Here is a 14,031-nt window from a genome sequence, read left to right as displayed (position 1 = left end):
AAACTCCTGCGTACGTTGCGAGCATCCCGGCCCCATCCGTGCAACAGCCACCTGGCATGGACACGGGCCGTAGAGGAGAGCACCAGCCGCCATCTTAAACCAGTCGGCCCCGTCCCTCTTCACCACTGTCAGGGACCAGGCCTCACCTCGAGGGCGCCATGGGATGCGTCCCCGGGGTAAAAAGCTGTGAGGCAGGCTCCAGAAAAGAGAGCCACCAAAAGGCTAAAATCCCTTCCGGGCCCCGGGAGTCGCCCACCTATGTCAGGGGCAGTCCTTGGCTATACCCGGGCAACAAAGTTTGGGGAGGGGGCAGGAGGCATGCGCCCCCTCTGATCCTGTGCCACCACACTGCCCCTCAAGGGTCACCGCCCAGCGGACCGGGTCTTCACCGCTAGCAGCGGTCCTTCATGTCAACGGCACCCGCCGACAGGCCCCCCGCCGCCATCAACAGCCGCCGATGCTGCAGCTCCGGCCGGAGGCCCTGCCAAGTCAACGCCCCGGTCTCATCGCCGCGTGGGCCGCTGCGCCGTCGGGGACTGTTCTCAGGATCTGCTGCACGCAGGAGCTTCGGAAGCAAACGGTAGGTGCCCGTTTTCTTTCTCCTATTAAAGTATGCCTTCGTGGCGCAGGATGGACATCAGGATAGACGTGTGGGGCGAAAGGGCTCTCGGAGCCGAGCGACTATGCAGCCTTTTCGGATGCCTGCTTGGCTCCTCCCCTAAAAAGGAATTTTTATATCTCAACAACAAGACTCCATGCAACCCTGTACTATATAAACTACCCAAAATACATATACATTTGGAAATACCACCAGGCAGACCATTCTATCTGGGTGCGGGTCTATCTTAGAACCCCTTGGCAGATATATTGATTACATCATCAGGGACCTAGCACAGGATACCACGACATATGAGAAGGACACAGCGCAGCTAATAAACTTGATTAAATCAGAAACCTTCATCCCCTAATCTGTACTCCTTGTCACTCTAGAAAATGAATTGCTGTACACTAAGATCCCCCAGGCAAGGGTATTGAGGTTATCAAAAATCACCTCAACCTGCGACAGGCCCCACACCAAGGGGCAGATTTATGAGGCTGTTGCGCCTCTTTGCACTGCAATTGCGTCACTTTATTTGATGCAACTGTGGCGCAAACAATGCGCCCTATTTACAACGTGACGCATCTAGGAGATGCGTCACGTTGTAAAGCACTGCGCCATAAGGAGGCGTTCCTGCGCAGGGGGGGGGGGGCGTTACTGCGCAGGAACGCCTCCTGAAAGTGGCTGAGTGAAATCTATGAGATTTCACTCAGTCACTTTCAGGGCAATGCTGCGTCAAAACCATGCGCCTGCTTGAAGCAGGCGTAAGGCTTGATGCAGCAATAGTAGAATGGGGCCCCCGAGCCTTGCTTGTGCTGCGTTGCGATTGCGACGCAACTCCAGCAATGCGCCACATTTCCGGCACAGATGCATTCGCATCTGTGCCATTTTTGCACCATGGTGCGCCGCATTATAAATGCGGCGCACCATGGTGGCGTACCTGTGGCGCACTGTGGCGCACTTTAACTGGCGCATCCCTCGGGATGCGCAAGTTAACATAAATCTGCCCCCAAGTCCCTACCAACTTCATTATCTCACTTCTTGAAATAGCCTTAACCAGAAACTATTTTCTGTTCCAAGATAAATACTACAGACAATGCAAAGGTACTTCCATGGGGGCTGTTTTTGCCCCAAATCTTGTGATTTTGTTTGTGGGTAATATTGAGACTTGCAAAATTCTCAACACGATCAATCCATGTCTCCAAAAAATTTGCGTTTGGCAGAGATATATAGATGATGTCTCCATGATTTGGCTGAGTGACAGCAATGAGTTACATGATTTTTGTTCATGACTAAACAATACTCAGCCTGACCAAAGATTCACAATAAGCCATAACAACACAGAAATTAACTATGTAGATGTCAGCATAAAAAGCCTAAATAGAGAACTTTATACTACACTCTTCAAGAAACCCTCTGAACGCAACACACTTCTCTAGTAATAGCTCACACCCTAGAGCTCTTAGAGACGGCTTACCAAAAGGACAATTCCTCAGAATCCGGAGGAATTGTAAATTCAGAGAGGAGTTTTTCTGAGAAGCAGAGATACTTTGTAAAAAACTGACTGACAGAGGGTATCCCAGGCACCTAGTTAGACGTTCAGTGAAACGAGCATGGTACTTACATAGGGAATACCTGCCTCCAACCCAAGGAAAAGGCTTCACTTTCTAAAATGACATGTGTTACCTCATACTGCCCTGTGAGCAACAGACTGACGACAATGATCAAGAAACATTGGTCAGTTCTAGCACCCTTGGACTTGCGGACAGGAGCCCCCCTGTTCTCATTCGAAAGAGGTAGCAATATTAAAGATCACTTGGTCTGGGATCACAGACCTACATCTGAGGACAACCCTCTCCGTTCCTACCTCAACCTACCGCCTCTACAATGTCTCTACAGATGTAATAACTGCATAGCATGTGATTTCACTGTGAATACCAAAGTGTTTGAACATGGAGGAGTAAAACACACTTAAAAGTCTTTTGTTCCAATTGTAACTCACAAAATATGATTTATTGTATTGAATGTCCATGCAAGCAGTTATACAGAGGAGAAACAACTCAGAAGAGAAAAACCAGGATATCACAGCATAGAAGCAGGATTTGCTGCAAAATTACCACGCCACCTCTGGTTGAACATTTTCTGGAAAAAAGACATTTCAAAATGGACTTTACATGGCAGGTGATTGAGAGTCTATACCCTAACTGTAGAGGCGGGAGCCAACAACATACTCTAAACAGACTGGAATGCAAGTGGATTTTACCTGCAGCACCATTGAACATGGACTAAATTTAATGAAAAAATGGGATGCTTTCAAATAAGCACTGGCTGCACTCATCAGCCCTATGACACTGAGCACATGTTCCGCATTGTGCTCCTAAAAACTCAGTAGTATATGTGTATCATATGTGTTAGCCTAGTCCTCATTTCTTTTCATTTTCTCTCTTTTTTATGATTCATGCTTGCTCTGCAGCCTTCTTATTCCCTTCACTCCTTTTGCCGCTTAATTGTGTACAGTAGTGTATGTATCTGATAAGTGTTAGCTATGCACTAATTTTTCCTTTTTATAATTTATACCTGTTCTACAGCCTTTGCATTCCCGTCACTCTGCGAGGCTCAGAATAGGTTAATAGCCCACAGCGCCTTGCTTATCCCAGCCGTAGCTAATCGGAAATACCCTGAGGCTAAATGAACTGCTGCACGCTCTCACCGGCAGCGGGTTATAATTGACAGAACACACTGCCTCAGCCCTTCCCACTCAGCGTGTCCACCAGAGAAGCCGGAAGGTAGCTCTGCTATTCGCTTTCAGGATGACTAATCCGGTCCTGTACATGTATGTGAGATTTCAGAAGCATTGTTCGTCCCTTGTAATGCTGAGCATCCACTGCCAGCCACAATTGCCTACCTTAATTATGTTTTTATATGGGTAAATTGACTATCGAAGATACCTACTTCCCATGGCACCATTGATATGCTGCACAACCTTGAATATTAAGTCTGTATAGGATTTATTTAGTCTGGAATGAGCAGCTCTCCCTCTCACGGCCCACAATAAGTGAAACAAACACGCTCTCCTAAACACCGTTAGTGCCATACCAGTCAACTCCTCCTTTTTTCCATTCCCAACTGTCTTATTAGTCCTAAACTATTGTTCCTCTTTTCTCAGTTATCGCTATTTACTGGCGGCTGCCAGCCACAGAGGGCGCTAATTATCGTTCCTTTTCCAAGTAACAGATTTCAAGCACCCTGTGGCCATTGGCCCCAATTTCGCTACATTATCCCCGGCAATGCCCAGTTCAGAGTAAGCTCCATGCTCTTCTCTTTAGTGCTTCTTTCTGTCAGTAGTCACTCGTGCCTCCACTGTTTTGTATGTGTGTATGACTTCAATTCCACACAGCTCCTTCATGCTATCTTGGGTATAGTCTGTGATACATTCTATTAAGTTTTAAACACCTGATTCTGTCAACTAATGGCAGGACTTTATCTATTAAGTTCTCTCCTATTCATTTTTGAGTCATTCTCTCTTAGCTCCTTTCTCAGACAACTGTGACACACTGAGGTAATGCTATTTATAGCAGGAATGGCAGCAATCTCGCAGCATGGAAAATTAAGAGGCTCCACCATTTCACAATTTTCTAACTAAGAATTGATTTAAATACCTTTAAAAAAAGAAATCAATTACCAGGGAACCTACCTTCACAAATGCAATATCTTTTATAGATTCAACATGCTCACATTTGCTATGTCCTGAAGAGGATCTCAAACAGCTAAGATCGAAACGCCGTCGACCCCTTACAACAAGAACTCTTTACAATCTGTATAAATTACTCATGAGGAGTTTTCCTATGTGTTGTCAATGCGATGTATATATTTTAAAGTCACCCTCACTTATCACATCATGCTTGTTGTCACTGTTGTATGTGAGCACCTGAACTATGTTTTGCATGTTTTCATAAACTAGACAACAAACTTTTTTTTGACTGACATGTCCCTGGTCACACTAATTATTGATCCCTGAGATATCAAATATCATTCTAGACTTAAACTCAGTGTCCCTTTGTTTGACGCAACCCTTGCGCCCCTTCCTTTACAGAGTGGCAAAAGTCACCATAGTGTGCAAGATACTTCCCCAGCTTCTGGAGATGAGAGCAACTGAAATTTTTGTCATGGTAGAAACTGCAGACACACATGTGCCCCCTGACACACTCCTTCACTTGTATATTCAAATTGAAAGTGAAGTTAAATGGATTGTTAAAGCAATTTTTTGGGGACAACTTAACTTCTTCGTATGATATTCTTTTGGCAGAGGTTGATTGGCCTCCTCCTTTTTTCTTGCATGTCCCAGGATGAGGATGTTATCTTCTCTTCATTTTCTCATCTAGTTCCAGATGCAGTTAAGCAAGCATATGCTGCTGAATGGGTCCCTGCTTTGGCCCCGACTTTATATCGTAACCCAACTGGTTGGGATGAGAATTTTTCTTACATATTATTCCTATCCATTCAATTCTGCAGCCTCAGCCACAGTATCCTATTAAACATGACGCCAAAGTAGCTGTAAATACATTCTTACTCAATTGGCGTATCAGGGGATAATTGAACCCTGTGTATTTCAGATGAATAATCCTTTTTTTTGAGTTTTGAAACTCGATCATTCCTATCATATTTTTTTGGATTATTGATATTTGAACAGTCATACTTGAACTTTCGCTGTCCAAAATACACACAGTACAGCTTTGATTAATAATATTTTTCACAAAAAATGTAAAACCACACTACATATTTCTAATGATATCTTTAGTCACAATTTGGCTCTGGAGAGCTGTGATTGTTCTGCGTTTATCGCCCTTGGATCTCATGGGCGTTTCGCTTGTTTGCCTATGGACTATAAGAACATCGGAGGTGTCTTTTGCAGTGTGGACTGTGTCAATTCTCCATGAGATTGACCCTGATATGTTGTCCTTTGTCAATGAAATTTACTTAACAGATGATGAACTAAATACTCATTTAGCACATGTGGATTGTATAATAACGTGATTTGCTGAACTTAATTAAAAGTTAATTTTTTTAAATCTCACATCACTTTCCTCACTTTCCTGGTTATGAATTGACCAATGAGTGTAAGAGCTTGGTCCCTCTCTTTTTGGAGAAATGGTCTCAATTACAATCACCAAATATTATTAAGAAATTACAATCTTTGCTTAGCTTACTGCCTTTCAGAAACACTTACATTCCAAACATGTGGAGCGAATTATATAATTCTATGCTTTGATACAGACAGATTTTTCGGCTTCTTGTTGGATGCCTGGACATACTGAGATCCTCTGATCTTTACAGTCTGATTTGCTTGAGACATGACATTTACATAAACGTCTTAATATCAAACATTTTGGTAATCCAGATTTTACCGGGTTCTATTGGTTTTATCAACATCACATTCAATGAGGGTGATACGGTTCCTATTGCATATAAATTGCATTTATATTCCCTGGTGGAAATGCATTTTGTATCAGTTGAAAAATTGCTGACAGCAATCTAGATGACCGTCTTTAAAGAATGGCCTTTAGCGCAAGGTAAATGCCATAGCCTTGTTTCTCCTGTGCCTGCCTTAGAGGCTGTCACAAAAGCTAGCATTCCTAATTCTAGGGCCCAGAATCCCCTATTGATTGCATGGGCTATGTCCACAACAGTCATTGATTATGACTTTTTTTTTACTACTCTTTATAGACCCAGGACTTTTTTATAATAATAATATGAACATGTTTATCCCTTACAATCCTCTGTTCTTCCTCTTGATGAATAAAAATGTATTATCTACACCGATGGTACGGCGTAACCGGCTATAGGTTCTGAATATCCAAATATTCTGCATCATGGACTCTTGTTTTGGGCACTATGTCAGATGGTGTTTTTAAACCTACTACTACTCACACTTAAGGGCCTATTAGGATAACAGGCGGACTTTGTCCGCCCGTCATCCTAGCGGGGTTTGGGACCGCCCGCCATAAGGGCGGGGGTCCCGGGTGAGGCATTAGGATGTGCCCGCCACTGTGGCGGGACATCCAGCATTTCTAGCATTGTGGTGGGCGGTGCTCTAAGCACCGCCCGCCACAATGCTAGAAATGCTTTTCAGCATTTGCATAAACAAAGCGGCAGGCACCCCGTGGTGCCTTCCGCTTTGTTTATGCAAAAGAAAGGGGGGTACCACAGGTACCCCCATGTGCAATTCCCACCCCTCCTTCACTGTGAAGACCGCATGCCTTTCCGTGGCGGCATCGCTGCCACGGAAAGGCATCTACCAAAGCCCATTGTAATATGGCTGGCGGTGTCTAATAGACGCGCGCGCGTGTATCAAGAGGGAGAGAGAGGACCAGATAGCTAGTCCAGATCCCCGGTCTAATAGACACCACCCTCATAATAAAATATTTTCCACCCCGGCCGCAAGGCTACTGGGGTGGAAAAGTGGCGGGCGGTGTTTTTCTCCGCTGCGGTCCCCCCTGCCATTGTAATATGGAGGGGGGGTAATCCAGGGAAGAATGTCGGGCGGATCGCCCCCGCCAGGCAGGCGGTGGCTACTGCCAGCCTGGTGGGGGCAATCCACCCGACATCCTAATGGGCCCCTTGGTCTCTAGGAGACTACACTGCACAGTTCGCTGAACTGAACGCTTTGCTTGTTGCACTTGAAAATACGTATCCTGAGTTCCCCATACTTAAAGTGTGTGATTTGTTTTATTGTGTACAATTATTTAATGATAATTAGAATTTTTTGCAACAAAACGACTTTAAGGATTCCAAAGGTAGCACAACTATGGATAAAATACTTTGGGTTAAGGTGGCAGATTTTAAAGATAAATTGCCACAAGCTCATGTTATTCATATATTGGGTCATCAATGTGTGAGCAAACATGCAGTAGGGGATTTTCTGGCTGATTTGGCAGCCGAATCTGCAGTATCCACATGTAAGAAGAAGCAGTTACGCATTCTAAAACACGTATTTATTATGATATCTTAGCTGCCATCTGTGCTTCACAATCAGGCACCACTTTACCTACAGGCTTCCTTCCAAATATTCATATTACCTGAATGAGCAGCAGGTACATTTTGCATCTATGAAAAACACACCAGGAAAAACAAGGGATTAAGGCTTCTCTGGTTCCCTTATTATCAATTTAAACTCACACAACAGAGAAGTGCTAATACATAAAGCAAAAAAGGTTTTTGATTCTAAGACAGGAGGAGAACCTGTAACATTACATCAAAACTCACGTCAGTCCAGTGTTTATCCGACCTTAAGGGGGAGACAGCACATGTCTAAATACTGCCCTCACATACTTTGCAGTGTCATGCTTCATCATTGGACCGCATCATACACCCAGGTGCAGACCAACACACTGGATGGAGCACATGTTTTTTTCTTAAGATGAAGATTAGTGGTGAGATTAAAGGAAGTAAGAAAGTGTACTAAAATACATACAACACGGAAAAATAACATGACGTACTTAACAAACAACAAGGCCAGAGGGGGAAGTTTACATCCCCTCTGTAACGGGACCAATATAGTGAAGTATTTTTGTTTAAAACAACCTAAAGTTCCACATATATATATTTTTATTCTGGCTGTGGGTCCCTGGAAGGATTAACATTTCTAAGGAAACAGGTATAAATGGAAAGTAACACTCCCTATATCCCCACTGCAGATACCAACATGTTTCTGCCAACTCTAAGCCCCCACATGGGTGGCACTGGCTTTCGTCAGGGTGTTGGTCCCTTCGTTGTAATCCTTACCCTAATTGGGTTAGTATTACCTTATGATCTGTAGGTAATTTTTCATACACTGGGGTCTCTCCAGGATTTCTGTGAGGGAACAACTTCCTAAGAAAGGAAAGAATATGAAAATAAAAAACACAAATAATCAAGGGGACATGATTGTAAACAAGTTCCCCCTCTCTGTGTATCTTTTCCTTTCTCAGCAGTTTCAAACATGTGTGCACCATCTCCCTATTTCGAACAAACAATTAAGAACAGCCATATTAAAAGTGCCCACACTTGAACTATCATGTGGCCATTAGTCCTGTGTCCTGGAGAGTGCCACACTCTCACTTTTTTAATTAGCACCCAAACTCTCATTATATTCAAAGTTTATTGAGTGTACTTACACGAGTTCGTGTAAAATTCTCTGAACCCGGGACTCTGTGGGGACGTGCTCTCGCCGTCACACTGTAGAGGAAACAGATACACTCATTCTATTTCATAGTCAGTGATGTCATTAACGATTTCTCACCATACCTGATGTTACACTGGACTGACATGGGTTTTGATGTAATGTTACATTTTGCATCTATGCAAAACACAAGATGATGAACAGAATGTTGCACATTGGCAAAACATTCACCCCCAGTCACAGATCTGGGTTTAATCCATTGTTATTTTGCACACCACACTACCCCAGATCAGACAAGGCCATATGCAAATCAGTCTTGACCCTGTGCCTCATGGGAACAGTCCAGCCCTTATCAGCCAGGATAGCTTGACTCCAGTGGTGTAGTGAGCACAGAACCCACGTCTGGGCAAACCCTTCCCACTTAGGGTGAAATGCAAAACACACAAGATGATGGACGGAATGTTGCACATTGGCAAAACATTCGCCCCCAGTCACTGATCTGGGTTTAATCCATCATTAGTTTGCACACCATGCCCCCCCAGTTCAGACATGGCCATATGCAAATCAGTATTGACCCTGTGTCTCATGGGAATAGTCCAGACCCAACTTCTAAGCCATGTCTTCCCTGGGCCAGAATCAAGCATCCTAGGACCGGTTTCCGGCTTTCAGCCCCCATCAGCCAGGATAGCTTGATTCCAGTGGCTTAGTGAGCACGAGACCCACCCTCCCCACTTAGTGTGAAATGCAAAACACACAAGATGATGGACTGAATGTTGCACATTGGCAAAACATTCACCCCAGTCACAAATCTGGGTTTAATTCATCATTATTTTGCACACCACGCCACCCCAGTTCAGACATGGCCATATGCAAATCAGTCTTGACCCTGTGAGGCGGATAAAGGTGGGTACACTGTCCTCATGGATAAAAATGATCATATGGGTGAAATAGATCGACAATTAACTAACACTACTTGCTATACGAGACTAAGTGGAAATCCAACAGAAACTTTGGCCAGTCACATTAACATGAGATTAGCAGAAAGGAGGGAGGTGGGTCTCCTCAGTGAGGAAGAGTGCAGATACCTAATGGTCGAGACTCCTTCCTACCCTTGTATTTACATTTTACCCAAAATCCACAAGGGCGGCCCTTTTCCACCTGGCCGCCCCATCATCTCTGGTGTTAATTCTCCCACTGAAAAACTATCTGAATACGTGGTCACTTTTATACAACCTATGGTACAAAACCTCCCTGCATATAGACATTCTAGGAAAATTTGAAGGCTTCACTTGGTCTGAAACTTTAATCTTTGTTACTCTTGACGTGGTCAGCTTATACACCTGTATTAAAAAGAATTCAGTATAAGGGCTCTTGAATCCTTTCTGGAAAAAAGAACAGCTGACCATCTATTACACAACGGTGTGCTGCTTGAGATGACCGAACTCATATTGTCTAAGAATTTCTCCCTCCATGACTCAAAGTGGTATCATCAAATACAGGGGACTGCCATGGGTTCCCGGTTTGCTCCCGCTTATGCCGGCCTATTCATGGGCTGGTTTGAGCGGGAGCATGCCTGGGGACATCATGCATCTGAATGGATGGAACATGTGGTTTTTTGGGGCAGGTACATCAATGACGTTATTATGATCTGGGATGGGCCTGCCCCTGAACTCCAGTCTTACTTTGACTACCTAAATGCCAATCCATTCAATGTTTGTTTTACAATGGAATATGACCAACAGTCAATCAATTTCCTTGATGTCACATTTTTCATTCAGGATAACATCATTCATAGTTACACACATCGGAAGGCTACCTCATGCAACAGTATACTGCATTATGATAGTTCTCATCCCCAACATGTAATTGATAATATTCCATATGGAGAAATGATCCGGATGCGCCGCAACTGCAGCACAGAAGAGACATTTCTCTCTAGTATCAAGGAAACTGAACAACGTTTCCTGGAGAGAGGATACCCGGCAAAGACATTAAAAAAGGCGAATAGGAAGGTCATGCAAATTAAAAGAAAGACCACATTAGCCTCAACTACTGTCAGTAATACCACTAATAGGCCATTGACCTTTAGTACCCAGTTCACAGATCGGAGCAACAAAGTGTTTAATATTCTAAGGAAACACTGGCATCTGCTCTCAGATATACCCACACTGAAAGGATTAGTTACACCAAAACCTAAGGTTTGTTACCGAAGGGGTAAAAACCTCCGTAACATCCTGTGCCCCAGTTACGTGGTGTCCCCTAGTAAATCTTGATGGTTATCCACCACCACAAAAGGCTTTTACACATGTAATGATTGTAACATGTGCAAACTAGGAAAGAATAGCACTAAAGAGTTCTGTTTCAATAGCAAAAAGAAATACACTATTGACTATTTGATTAACTGTAACACCAAATATGTCATATATGTCATAGGATGTGCCTGCTACAAAATTTACGTGGGGAGCACCAAAAGAGCTTTGAAGGTGCGTATACAGGAACACATGCGAGCAAGACGGAATGGGGACTTAGGGTATCCACTCACCTACCATATGCAGGAGGAACATGAAGTTGAAGAGGACTTCTGGTTCCTCGGCATTGATCATGAGCCGGCCCACCCTAGAGGTGGTAATAGGGTACTGGCCCTAAGACAACATGAGACAGGATGGGTATGCAGACTACGGTGTATAGAACAGGGTTTTAATACAGAAGATGAATTACACCATTTCCTGTAATATATGATCTAATGGGTTAAAAGGCCTAGACCTATATGAATGTTTGTCATTGCAATTAGAACATATTCTCTCTCCCCTGAAATGTTTCTAATGTTTTGTGGAATATCAGGTCAAATTGAGTCCTTAGCTGCTCTACACACTAATATAAGAGAAAATGTTTTTTGGATGTTGTTTAGGTACCAGGCTGGCATCCACTACAGTGTATAATCAGTAAAGTAATGTAAATAGATTGGGCGCAACCTTTTATGGTTGACAGTCAAAGAAAACATTGAATTTGTTTCTTTGGACTTTTTATATGTATTTTTCATTATACTTTTCTTTCTGTTTTACTTTGTTACCCCTGTTTTCTGTTCAAGGGTCCAGAATGTATGGTTTATTTTCCTTCATTGAGTTTCATGTGCCATTATATTGGCCAAGTAATTACACATTCATCTTAACTAAATATCTGAGCAATTGGACACAGGTCTTTTAAAGGTATTTGGCTTAGTTACCTTTTTGGGTTGTATTCTTATTTGATATTTGTCTGTTCACAATAATTTTTAGACTTTGACTATGCTTAGAGTCATTTTAATAGGACTGAGGACATGGATCTTGTTTTATCTTAAACAGCTCTCATGCTAAATTCTCTTTATACATCTTTGTGACACTTTAAAAAAACGAGCATATAGACAAGCGATCAGCCATGTCTTTGCCTCTCTTAGTACTATCTAGCCTGTAATTATATTTTAGCATCTAGCACTGATTGGGTCATGCAATACCAATAGTGTCGATAATCGGTTTCCTTTTTATTTATTTTATGGGCTTAATTTCCCTTAGTATGACGTTTGATATTTTAGCTTGAAAAACAATATAAATTCGGGCGCTTTTCATCCTTTTGGATCTTTTTATTTTAATATATATATCTCGATCTCACGCAAGACTTAATCCTGTTCTAGTCCCAATTCAAAATGGCGACTGTAAGGGTAGCAAGGATCACGTGACTCGCACATATTACAAAGACGATACAGCGGTATTCGGGTCAGAATTGTAACAAGAGCATTATGTGTATATAAAAGAGAGACATTGTGACATTTGTCCTACAATATTCTTCATTCCTGTGTTACTTACAAATATTTGGTAATTACCAAAAGTCGGTGTGGCGACTAGAGGTACAAATCAAAACAACAATCTATTAGCATTTCTTGGCAGTAAGTCCTTGCTATTGAACACCACTTACATGTAGTCCACGCATACACTTCCCAGCCAGGTAAGTAATGAACTGTCAAACTGGGACTGATGTCTGCTTGGTTCTATGACTTCAAGTTCCAGCGGGTGCTATATAAAAATAAAGATGGCTGGGTAAATCTAAAGTACTGGATGTTTCAGTTGCTCAGGATGGTTATCTCTGGGTGTATAGATTACCTTTTTGTTTGAGCTTGATGATGTTGCTCAGGGTTCTTTTTGTTTCTCACGGTCAAGAGTTAACATGGATTGCGTGAAGCTTGTTACACGAGTAGAATTTAATTCTCTTGTTCTGAAAAAGAGGGAACCAAAGGGTTCTAATGAATCCATTTCATATTCCTTAATATTCTTATTGGTGAATATTTGACTCAACTAATGTTTAGGTAAACATTTATTAAGGTTACTCCGAAAGTCTTGCTCTATTTGAGACAGAATTCTAATCAAATTCAAATTTTAAGACTACATAGCGGCATATTTAAACACGATGGATTTCATTGAATTTGACTTTTAAGATGTAACACCCCTCTGTACCAAAAACGGGTAGGTGGAAGAGCAACCCAATGTTTAGCTGACTAGATAGAAACGACCTAACAAATACACTTGTGATCAGTAACAAAGTAGTTAAAAGTATTTGGAACTTAGACTAATTAAACATCTATGAATCTCTACAGTATGCCCAGTGTTTACGTTTTAAAACACATTACAATATGGCCGCCGCCAAATCACTCTCGTGTCCAGTATCGTAATCTCGAGAGAGCAATTAGTCGAGCCCCAACATAAATAAGGGACAGTTCAAACACCGAATATCAGCTGTTTTTCGGTGGAACCTGCTGCTACATCTGGTTCGAGGGAAACATCAGAACGACTTCTCCTGATTCCCGAAGTAAGTGTTAGGCTTTGTCTGGCTAAACCCCAGCCACCCCCTGGTTCCCCTAACGGAGCCGTCTGGACATAGTTCCTTGTAACTCTGCGCTAATATAATATTATATAAGAGATGGAGCTCGTCAGTATCTCCGAACTACAGAACGATGTCTCCAAACCAACAGAGACTAACGAAGAAAGGGTGTCTTTTTATTATTTTTTTAAAGACTGCAAAACATTGGGTTGCTCTTCCACCTACCCGTTTTTGTTGCAGAGGGGTGTTACATCTTAAAAGTCGAATTCAATGAAATCCATTGTATTTAAATATGCCGCTATGTAGTCTTAAAATTTGGATTTGATTAGAATTCTGTCTCAAATAGAGCAAGACTTTCGGAGTAACCTTAACAAATGTTTACCTAAACATTAGTTGAGTCAAATATTAACCAATAAGAATATTAAGG

General features: G+C 42.5%; 1 protein-coding gene and 1 pseudogene across 1 annotated transcript in view; one reads left to right on the top strand and one right to left on the bottom strand.

The window, feature by feature from the left end:
* Window positions 1–14,031, bottom strand: part of LOC147683102 (disintegrin and metalloproteinase domain-containing protein 28-like) — a 3,314,421-nt gene that overhangs the window by 1,154,589 nt on the left and 2,145,801 nt on the right. The gene's annotated exons all lie outside the window — the stretch shown is intronic.
* LOC147683103 (uncharacterized) lies at window positions 10,265–11,402 on the top strand (annotated as a pseudogene).

Source organism: Lissotriton vulgaris, chromosome 11 (genome assembly GCF_964263255.1).
Source record: "Lissotriton vulgaris chromosome 11, aLisVul1.2, whole genome shotgun sequence".
NCBI classification, from domain to species: Eukaryota; Metazoa; Chordata; class Amphibia; order Caudata; family Salamandridae; genus Lissotriton; species Lissotriton vulgaris.
This window is presented reverse-complemented; position numbering and strand designations above follow the sequence as displayed.